At 42.3% G+C, this 11,319-nt stretch overlaps 1 long non-coding RNA gene across 1 annotated transcript; it reads left to right on the top strand.

Moving 5' to 3' along the window:
• Window positions 1-204: 204 nt before the first annotated feature.
• On the top strand, window positions 205-3,374 carry LOC310777058. The gene is made up of 3 exons (XR_014552720.1): window positions 205-272; window positions 407-453; window positions 3,292-3,374. It is a non-coding gene; the product is annotated as an uncharacterized lncRNA (long non-coding RNA).
• The last annotated feature ends 7,945 nt before the right edge of the window (window positions 3,375-11,319 follow it).

Raw genomic sequence — 11,319 nt, 5'->3', positions numbered from 1 at the left:
AGGAGAACTATGTTGTTGGTTGCAGATTGCATTTCACTTACGGCAGGACGGTGACAAAGCACAAGACAGCTTCAGAATGGGCACATCAGTGCACAATCAGGTATGTTTACTATACTTTTTAAATTTTGGTCAGTGCTTCTGCATGTCGCGTGTAATGATTGGACTCCTATATTTTGGGTATATTTTTTCACAATTTTGATTTATAGAGAGCTGAATGCTACAACAGCATGTTGAAGAAAACCTGGATCAAGAAATGGCAGGCAGCTTTTGAGGTAATACTTAGGCAATTATTATTCAGCTTTGCTCACTTTCTAAGGCGTCTTGAACAACTGTGCTGGCAAGACAAGTTGATTCTCAACAAAATGTGGATATTGTCAACATCCTGTGTAATTATCTGTATATCTAGGGCATGATGGAGTCTGGCCAGATTGAGTTGGATAATCCTGTCCACATGTAAGTGAACTTTCTGAGACAATGAATTTAATTTCTCCTTCGGATTTGGACCTAGTAATGTATCATACGATACCTATGGAAACTAACAGGGTCTTTTAACAGGAAGTTTGTGAATTGAGGCCTATTTTATTTTATTTTTTTAAGTCAGACGGACAAACCAGTCTTTTATTGTCACACGACAACCCAACACACACATGCTGCCAGCCACACACAACGCGCACTGCGGTTGGGCGGTGAAATATAGTCTGCTTTTAACCCATCCAGGCTTGTCCTTCAAGCCAAGCCACCCAATCAAAAGCCAAGAGAAGGGAAAAAAACCTTTTGTTCTGGAAAAATAGCACAGAAAATACCATTGTTGATTCTCCCTTCTGGTTGGGTGGGCAGCACACAGCCTGCCTCCAAAGTCTTAATTTTCTTCCCGCCCGCAAACAGACAAGGGAATGGTGTTGCCAGGTCCCGCAAACGGCCTTTCTGTGTGGAGTTTACATGTTCTCCCCGTGCCCCAAGAGGGTTTCCTTCATATATGAACCCCTCACCAAAACATGCAATATCCTGGTTGCTGATGTGGTGCCTCCACTGGTCGTTAGGGGCGCCTGTTCAGAGGGAGGGGAACACGTTGGAATAGCGTGATCCTCCCACGTGCTATGTCCTACCGGTGAAGCTTCCCCTGTCAGGTGAAAAGAAGCGGCTGGCTAACTGCCCATGTCTCGGAGGAAGCATGGAGCCAGTTTTGGCTCTCCCCAGATCGGCAGAGGGTAGAGCAGCAACCAGGATAAATAAATTAAAATGAGCACTAATGGGGGATAAAAATGGGCAAAAAATTCAGAAAAAAAAGAAAAGAACGCAGAAGACCAAAGAATATTCACAGTTAGCTACTTACATATGTATGCCAGTATAAGATATAGGGTAGACAGTTCAACAAGCTCCCCTGAGCTCAGTTTTTAAGCTACAGTGGAGTTGATGAGATTCCTGGATAATAGACATTGAGACATGTACATGTATACACTGAGACTTCACAAAATGTTTGGTGATGGACATTTGTTTTAAAATAAGCCATTGGTCAAAATGTGTATGAAAGCTGTCCAAAGCCGGCAAAGTTTTTGACAAAGGTAAATGGGCTCTCACATCAGGATAGGAAAAGTACACACATTCTTTACTTAAGTAGAAGGACAGTTATTTGTGTAAAAACATAAATAATACTAAGACTGGTAAAAGTTGAAGTACTGATTCTATTAATTTACTCAAGTAACAATTTTAAAAAGTAGTCTCTGAAATGAACTAAAGGATACAAGTACAAATTATTTCTTCCGGCAGTTTCTATGCAAAGCTAAGTGAACCTCACATCAGATATAATATGATAAGAAGACTTTCAAACCTCAAAGATCCCTTCCAAACATTTTAAGATGTAGGCCTATAAAAATACTCTTAACACGTTGACTGCCACTGACGTATATATACGTAAAAAAAAAAATGTTTTGACGGTGCTACGTGGATCAATGCCCCCCGCGTCTCCTATGGAGATATTGGAAGTATTGAATGTGTATAATCTATTTTACCGACCAGCTAGGTGGCGACGGTCCTCTCCCGACAGAGATAAAGTCAACCAAAAGCAGCCGCCTCCCGCGGCTGCTTCCTCCATTCTCAAGGAAATGGCTTGGCGATTTTACAGTCAGAAACGAACGAGCCTCATTCTCATACTGTAGGCGGGGACGCTTTCGCGCTGCTGCGGTGGGGGGTTCCAGAAATGGACTGTGTGGGCAGCATAAAGCCTAGAGTCGCACGGGGCTTCATCGGGGCTCTCAAACCCAAGAGACGAGTGAGACCTATCCACACTCGCTGCCAGGGAGGGAGGCTGATCAAACTCGCTGCCAGGGAGGGAGGCTGCTCAAACTCCCAGCAGCAGAGCACTCGCTTGTGACAAACGCAGGCTGAAAGCCACTAGACACGCCCACGGAGGGAGGAGTTGAAGGAGAGGGCGTTCGGAACTATATTGTTTGGATGTCTGATCTCTCACTGATGCCAAAAATAAATGGTTAAAGTGACTGTTCTGCCTGTTTGATTGAATTTCACAAAACTGCGATTATCTCAGCTTTCACTCTCAGACGCTAAAACCATGCTGTACTCAACGGCTAATATCTACATAACTACTAACTCTACAAACTAACTCTTTTAGACAGAGAAAGCACACATTCTATTAGTACTTTTGTGAACTTTGTGTTGACAAACTCCAAGCAGAAAAGAATCCTCGGCTCTTGTAAAATGAGCCAGAATCCTCAAAAAAACGGCTTGGCAAAAGCTACCTACAGCAAAAAAAAAACGGCTGGCAGTCAATGTGTTAAAATACTTTTTATAATTTATGTCTGATATGGTTTAGTCCACAAAACAAGTACAATTAGGCAACAATTTCAATCCTTAGAAAAAGACATCTACTTGGTCTTGTATGAAGCCCTACACACTACCATGTCAAATGCTTCTACCCTATGTTATGTGATTATTGTGTAATTTATATGAAGCAATGGTGTACCTTGCCCATGACAAATTTTCCCCCGGGGAAAAATAAAGTATAACTAACTAACACTCGATTTGGGGGCGGAACATGCCAGGATTGGCCAACACCAAACCCAGTCCCCAGAATTGTCAAAGCAAATAATTGAGACGCTATATGGCCCGCCTCTCAACTCTGTCATGTCAGACAAGATTTGTTTTCAGTCTGATACGTCTCAGAGCCTCGCGCCACATGGGTTCAGCTTGTCTTTAAAGCAAGATTGATACTATACAGTTACTGTTCGTCTGTTATTTCATGTAATATTAATTTAATAACCACTTGTTCACCTACAGAAATTGTTTGCAATATACACACCTTCCACTGCTTCAGAGACAGCTCACCATGGAACAGTGGATGTGGAACACCCATGACATTCGCAAACAACACAATGTTGCAGGCCCATTTGGAAAGCCAGACTTGATGTTTACTTCACCACCAGCTGGTATGCCTAAATTTGCACACTCTGCTACTTATTCTCATACATTGTGATTTCGGGGGAAGGGGGGGGGTTGGGGTTGGGGTAGCATTCACTAGTTTAGGCTACTGAATTATGGAGGACAAGAAGAGTAATTTGGAATGTAATCAAGTGTTTCTTCAATGATTTAATTGCACAATTAAAAAGACTACTGCCAAAACGAATTCACAAATCAGTATTAATCCATCAATGTATAGTTCAATTTGAAAAGGCAATTTTTAAATCGACTGTTTAATGGATGATTTTGAAAATCCCTTTTCAAATTGAACTATTTATTGATGGATTAATACTTAATTTGGGAATTCGTTTTTGAATTACTCTTTTTAATTGTACTGTTAGATAATAATTAAGAAAATACATTAAAAATCACTGTTCCGGGCCTCCATACTGAATTGAGTTTCAAACATCAATGTAACAAACATTGAAAGACACTATCAGATGAAGTGTTTAGAAACGTATTAATTACTGAGGCATGTTTTTCTCTACAGGCTTTGTTGATATGCTCAGCCCAATAGATGCCGATCTCCTCCGGTATGCCGAACAATTAGCATGTGAGGTCGAGGAACCATCTTTGGTGGCAAATGTGGAATTTAGGCATGCAGCAGAGGCCATTCTTCAGAATGCTGAATTGTCATCGTCAGTGGATGAGTGTCTGGAAGAAAGGGATATTGCAAGACCATCTACATTTGCAGAGGCCAATGATATATACATTCAGCTGGCTGACATAGGGCGCTAGCAGGCCAAGCACCAAGGTGTATAGGCTCATTTCCAACGCCAGTATCGGTCCGGGTCTACTCGCTTCCCTCCCCCCACCCCCACTGGGCAGTAAACATGACGATCTGGGTTTAATCTATACTTTTGACAACTGATTGGTCAGAGAGATTCGGGTTGAAAGGACATCACACACATCTTTGCTGCACAGACTTCTAAATGAATGGACTGCACTTTCAAGTAAATATGTCACTCTGCCTCTCTCTGATGGTCCTGATAACAGCCAGCCACTCCGCCTCTCTCATGGTCCTGATAACAGCCAGCTACTCTGCCCCTCTCTCATGGTCCTGATAACAGCCAGCCACTCCTCCTCTCTCATGATCCTGATAACAGCCAGCCACTCCGCCTCTCTCATGATCCTGATAACAGCCAGCTACTCTGCCCCTCTCTCATGGTCCTGATAACAGCCAGCCACTCCGCCTCTCTCATGGTCCTGATCACAGCCAGCTACTCTGCCTCTCTCATGGTCCTGATAACAGCCAGCCACTCTGCCTCTCTCATGGTCCTGATCACAGCCAGCTACTCTGCCTCTCTCATGGTCCTGATAACAGCCAGCTACTCTGCCTCTCTGATGGTCCTGATAACAGCCAGCCACTCTGCATCTTTTAACGTTTTGAAATTACATAAAGCCTTCACGTGATGAAAATGAGTATCAAGTGTTTTGAGATTTTGACTTATTTGGTTACTTTAATCTCTGTAGTACATCTTGGCAAATAAATTTCATGAAACACAGGGGAAAGTATTTATTTTTATGGTCTTGTTGGAATGTCACTGTACAAAATACGTTGTGGAATGTTATGCCATTTGTTCTCACATTTTACTTTTAGACGCATAACGGATTAAAATACTCTATATACTACCTCAGTCATTCGAAAAGTTATATATAGGGGAGAGTTGATATGCATATTGGACAAAGTCAAATTCCACTGTGTTATGATTACTCACTGTATTAAAATTAACCTTTAATCTGGACACTTGGGCCTTGAACTGTAGCCTAGCCTATTCATAGCATTCCATGATGCCACATGCATTTCCTACCAATATGGTGCTTCACAATACACAGCTCATTGGCTGCTTTTGTCATTTGAGTGTAATCACCTGCCAATGGATTATAATCACCTGTTATTGACCTACAAAGGTCAATAAACTGTCCATAAACTGTTATACTGAATTTTGGTGAATTATCTGTCTTAACCTCTGACAAAAACAAGAATTGAAAATAAAAATGGAAAAGATACATTGTCTTTTTAAATAAATAAATTGTAATAGGAGAGCACTTAAACTACTGCACCATCAAACTGTTTACTTATTTGGATAGAAAATAATGTTTTGATGGAACTGGGGGTTTTAACTGTTTCTTCCTAAGTGCAGCTGACGTCATCACTCATACACATGACTTGTGTATCTAAATTTTGCAAATGACTTCATAAGACCAAAACCTTCCATTTTGCTTAATGTGCATCACCTCTACTTGCTATTCTTTGGATGTCTACCAAGAGGCCATAACCAAGGCTATTGGAGAAGTCAAATGTTTTCTGCACACACCCTACATTGTTTGGATATCTTATGCCTGATGGAACAACAGTTTACCATTAAATAATTAAATAAGCTTTCCCATTCAATAAAGAAGTATCCTAGGAATCTACCTTAAAGCCATTTAACTTTTTATGTTTAATTTACATGTGTCCAAATTTAGCCTTCCGGTCTTTGTGTTGAAAGAATTTCAAGAAATATAAATATATCTATAGTCTATTGTCAATTAAACTAGATGATCATCTTAGTGTTACTATGTTAATTCTATTGGGTCTCATAGATTACTACTTTAATCTGTTGTAAATATAAAAAAACGCGTGCTTTTATTTTGAAAGGCAAAAGTATTCAACCGGAAGTGAAGAATGCCTGTGAAGTAACCGGAAGCTTACTTCACAGGCATTCTTTCCCCATTACACACAGAAGAACAACCAAAAACAATGAATGACAGCGTTTTCATGTGATGACTGACAGCTAGTTTGAGTGATGCTTGACAACTAGTCTGCAGGACGATCGACAACGTTTTTGTGTGAGGCGTGATGACTGACAGCTAGTTTGAGTGATGCTTGACAACTAGTCTGCAGGACGATTGACAACGTTTTTGTGTGAGGCGTGATGCCTGACAGCTAGTTTGAGTGATGTCTGACAACTAGTCTGCAGGACGATCAACAACGTTTTTGTGTGATGCGTGATGCCTGACAACTAGTCTGCAGGATGATCGACAACGTTTTTGTGTGAGACGTGAGGAGTGATGCCTGACAGCTAGTTTGAGTGATGTCTGACAACTAGTCTGCAGGACGATCGACAACGTTTTTGTGTGAGGCGTGATGCCTGACAGCTAGTTTGAGTGATGTCTGACAACTAGTCTGCAGGAGGATTGACAACGTTTTTGTGTGAGGCGTGATGCCTGACAGCTAGTTTGAGTGATGTCTGACAGCTAGTCTGCAGGAGGATTGACAACGTTTTTGTGTGAGACGTGAGGAGTGATGCCTGACAGCTAGTTTGAGTGATGTCTGACAGCTAGTCTGCAGGTGTCAGGATCGGTGTTAGACATGTGGATCTATTCGCGGGTAGTTGATGAAGCTGGGGTGTTGTGGAACTTGATGGCTGGGGCTGCACTGTTCGAGGTTTTGGGAACGGTTGCAGAGATTGCAGAGATTGGTATGATCCTTGATGAGAATTTAGATTATGAATCACTGGCGAGGACCTGCAGGAACAGGCCCTTATAGATGTGAATATGACATCACCTGTGTTATGACATCACCAGCGAAAGGCATGAAAGACGCTTATGAATCATGACATCATCAGTGATTGATGACATCATAGTAGGAATGACGATGTCAAAGTAGGAATGATGACGCCATCCTAACAGCAGGAGGATCGACAACGTTTTTAGTGAGGCAGGAGGAATGACAGCGTTTTCGTGTGAGGACTGAAGGTGTTTCAGAGCACACTCGACGGTTTACTAGAGGAGACATGACAACTGACAACGCTTTAGACTGAGGAACGATAGCCTATACTCTGACTGATGAGGATGCCCTAAAATGGTTGCCGTACTCCTGTCCTGTGCGCAGGTAAGTTTAGCAGCCGGGGTGTAAACTCTCACGGGACTTGAACGGGCAGAACGGGATTTGGATTCACAGACCCCGGATGAGGAGACCCGAAGAGCCCTGAGGGGGACATACAGTCTCAGGTGTATTTATGGATCTTATAATGTGGATATGGACCGCGGCGAGACAGAAACGGTGTGATTCACAGAGCGCATGCAGCATGCCCCGTAGGCTCCCGTTCTAGCCTGTTTGAGGAGTGTACTCAGTGCGACAGATCTTCTGTGGGGATCTGAATGAAACAAAAGGTATTTGGGGGAAGAAAACATCATATTTTGGTAACACTTCATAATACTGTAACACAAAAAATGGGTAGTTACTGAGGAACGAGTAAGGAACGAACCATTAGTTCATGAATAGTTAATGATTAGTTAATGAGTAGTTGATAGGTAGTTAACTATTCATGAACTAATGGTTCGTTCCTTACTCGTTCCTCAGTAACTACCCATTTTTTGTGTTACAGTATTATGAAGTGTTACCCATATTTTAAGCTGGAAATGAGGACCGTGGTGTAAAAAACCGAAATTCTCCTTTAACACATTCACTGCCAGCCGTTTTTTTTTTTTACTGTAGGTAGCTTCTGCCAGAGTTTTTTTTTTAGGATTCTGGCTCATCTTTCAAGAGCCGAGGATTCTTTTCTGCTAAGATTTTGTGAACACAAAATATCTCAAAAGAACTAATAGAATGTGTGCTTTCTCTGTCTAAAAGAGTTAGTTTGTAGTTAGTAGTTATGTAGATATTAGCCGTTGAGTACAGCATGGTTTCAGCGTCTGAGACTGAAAGCTGAGATAATCGCAGTTTTGTGAAATTCAATCAAACAGGCAGAACAGTCACTTTAACCATTTATTTTTGGCATCAGTGAGACATCAGACATCTAAACAATATAGTTCTGAACCCCCTCTCCTTCAAACTCCTCCCTCCGTGGGCGTGTCTCTGGTGGCTTTCAGCAGCGTTTGTCACAAGCGAGTTTTCTGCTGCTGCTGCTGCTGCTGCTGCGAGTTTGAGCAGCCTCCCTCCCTGGCGGCCCCCTCGTCGGCGAGTCTGGATGGGGCTGCTCGTTTCTTGGGTTTTCGGTTGAGAGCTTTGATGAAGCTTTGTGCGATTCTAGGCTTTATGCTGCGTGTTTCAAAGTGTGTTTTGCACCCAGTCTATTTTTGGAACCCCCCACCGTTGTGCGCCCGTGTGCACCAGCGCGAAAGCGTTTTCGCCTACAGTATGAGAATGAGGCTCGTTCGTTTTCGGTTGTGAGCTCAGCTGGAATGAAGCTGCTTGCGATTCCTTTCTGCTGGTGTTTCAAAGGTGTTTCAAAGTGTGTTGCACCCATAATCTATTATGCAAATTTGCAATCCCCCACCGCCAGCTCCCAAGCGCGAAAGCGAAAGCGTTTTCGCCAATCCATTTTCATGAGAATGGCTTCCTCACACTGCTTTTTGCTTGGCTTCCTCTAGTCTGGAGAGCACTGTCGCCACTTAGTGGGTCGGTGGAATGGGTTGTACACGTTCGGTGGCTCCAATATTTATATAAGAGATGTAAAAGGGTTAGATCAACGTCCCACCGTCAATTTTTTTTTTTTTTTTTTACGTATCAACTCGTCATTGGCAGTCAACCGTTGGATTTTTTTTGACGTATCAACACGTCAATGGCAGTGAACGTGTTAAGTGTTGCAACTGAGTTAGCTTGAGAAACAAACGTCCATGGAGAAGAATACAGCAACAATGTCCGATTTTAAGATCAATTTCAATATATTTGGACAGTACAAAGATTTTGAAGCATGGGATGCAGCAGAGGAAAAAGAAATTGAGAAGAAAAAGACAAACGGAAAACGGGATAAGGAACTGACACCCACGGAGCTCAAAGTGATAGAGGAAGAGAAGGATGAAATTAACACAAAAAAGTCAACTGGGCAGTCAATATCCTGACAGACTTTCTCCACCAAAAACAAGCTGGCAGTGTGGCAAGTTTAATGTGCATCCGAGCTGGTATCAACCGCCATGTATCACAGTTCAATATAATAAGTGACCCAGAGTTCAAATCAAGCAATGCTGTCTTTAAAGCCATGTTGACATGCTACAGGAAAATCGGCAAAGACACCAGTGGCCATCATCCTAGTAGAACTGAGTCTGACCTGGGGTCTCATCTATCAAACCTTGCATATAATCCCTACTAAGGATTCCTAGGACTGTGTTGAAAAGAATGACTAACCTATCTGTGACAGCCCACACACCTGAACGCAATTCTCCGTTAGCAGCAGCTGCCACAGTGATTACACACGGGATCTGCCCCATATCCCGTCCCCTGCATACTCAAATCCAACTCATCCTGTCTACTGACAACCAATTTGGTTTTAAACAAAAGCTTGGCATGGATTTATGTATTTTTGCACTCAAGGAAATTGTAGATAAATATAATAGGCAAAACTCTACAATGTTCATGTGTTTTATTGATGCTTTAAAAGCATTTGATCGTATCAATCACGATAAATTATTTGTAAAATTAACTAAAAGTGGGGTTCCTAGTTTTTTTGTTAGAATACTGGTGTATTGGTATGCGCATCAGACAATGAGAGTGAAATGGGAAAATGTGACATCTGCTCCCTTCCATGTGTCCAACTCTGTTCGCCAGGGTGGAATTCTGTCTCCTGCACTTTTTAATTTGTATATGAATGACTTATCTTTGTTCTTAAATGCATGTGGTACAGGCTCTAGGGTTGGTGACTTGTTAGTCAACCACCTTATGTATGCAGATGACCTGGTCATCCTTAGCCCATATAGTGCTGGTCTCCAACAGCTGCTGAGAATATGTTCACAGTATGGTGCTGATTTTGATATAATATAGAATGCTAAAAAGAGTAAGATCATGATTGTCGGAAGTAGAGAAGACAGACATTCAACCTTTCCTGACTTCTATCTTGCTGGCACTGCACTCAGTGTGTGCAGTGAGTTCACATATCTGGGTCATATTATCTCAGATGACCTGTCTGATGACAAGGACATCTATCCACCTTATTTTTGAATGCCCCACTGTAAAAAATAATTGTGCGTACAAGGTCCGGTTTAACGTCACTATTGCTGCAACTTGCCATTTCCTAATGTATTCTACTTGATTTGAAAAGATGGCTGCCTACACTTAGTCTCTTGTACCCTGGCTGAATTGAACATAACTTGGTCAATAAGTATGTAACATACAAAATAAAACAACCCGTAATATCTTAATTTTATGTAGAATGCAGAGGACATGCAACTGTTTAGTTAAACTTGCATTCCAGGAATATTGTGCTCTTAAGATGACGTTAGTGGCTCGAGTCTGTTTTGTCCTGAAACCCACACGCTTTGCGGTGGTGGTTTTAGCGTAACCTATGTGGGGTTTGGCGTAACCTATGTGCGATTCGAAATAACGCATCCGAGCTAGAAAACGTTATGAATATAGCGACGTTATAAACAACAAACTAACGCCGGTGATCCGTATGGAAACAGTGTTACTCGGAATGGTTAATATTAGCCACAGCAGGCGATTACCCATGAATGCACTGCGCTCTTAAAGGGATATTTATCGACGAGATTTTTGCCAAGCTGGACCTGATTAGTGATTTGCTCCGTTCGCCCAGACGGGTGTCAAGCTGTCAGCAACAAGGCTGGGAGGATCACACCGGAAGAAGCACCCATCAGCAGATCAGGCAAAAATGGCCGCCAAAAATAAGGTGGATAGACAGCGTCAGAAGCTGTATGCTCAAGCGAACATGCTGTGTCGCAAGTTCAGCATGTGCTCTGTACCGTAGGGGTGGGCGGATCGATCCCAAAATATCGATACTCCCGATACCTGAGTCTCGTTTTGAAGATCGATCCTGACAACAAAAGATCGATACTGAACACAGCTTTTGTGCGTGCATTCATGCAGGGCTTCTCCGCCTCGGATTTGCTGTTGTGTCATCACATGTGCAC

The sequence above is a fragment of the Poromitra crassiceps genome (genome assembly GCF_964638095.1).
Source record: "Poromitra crassiceps genome assembly, chromosome: 5".
NCBI lineage: Eukaryota > Metazoa > Chordata > Actinopteri > Beryciformes > Melamphaidae > Poromitra > Poromitra crassiceps.
Note: the sequence above shows the minus strand (reverse complement) of the source record. Positions and strands in the feature narration are given on the sequence as shown.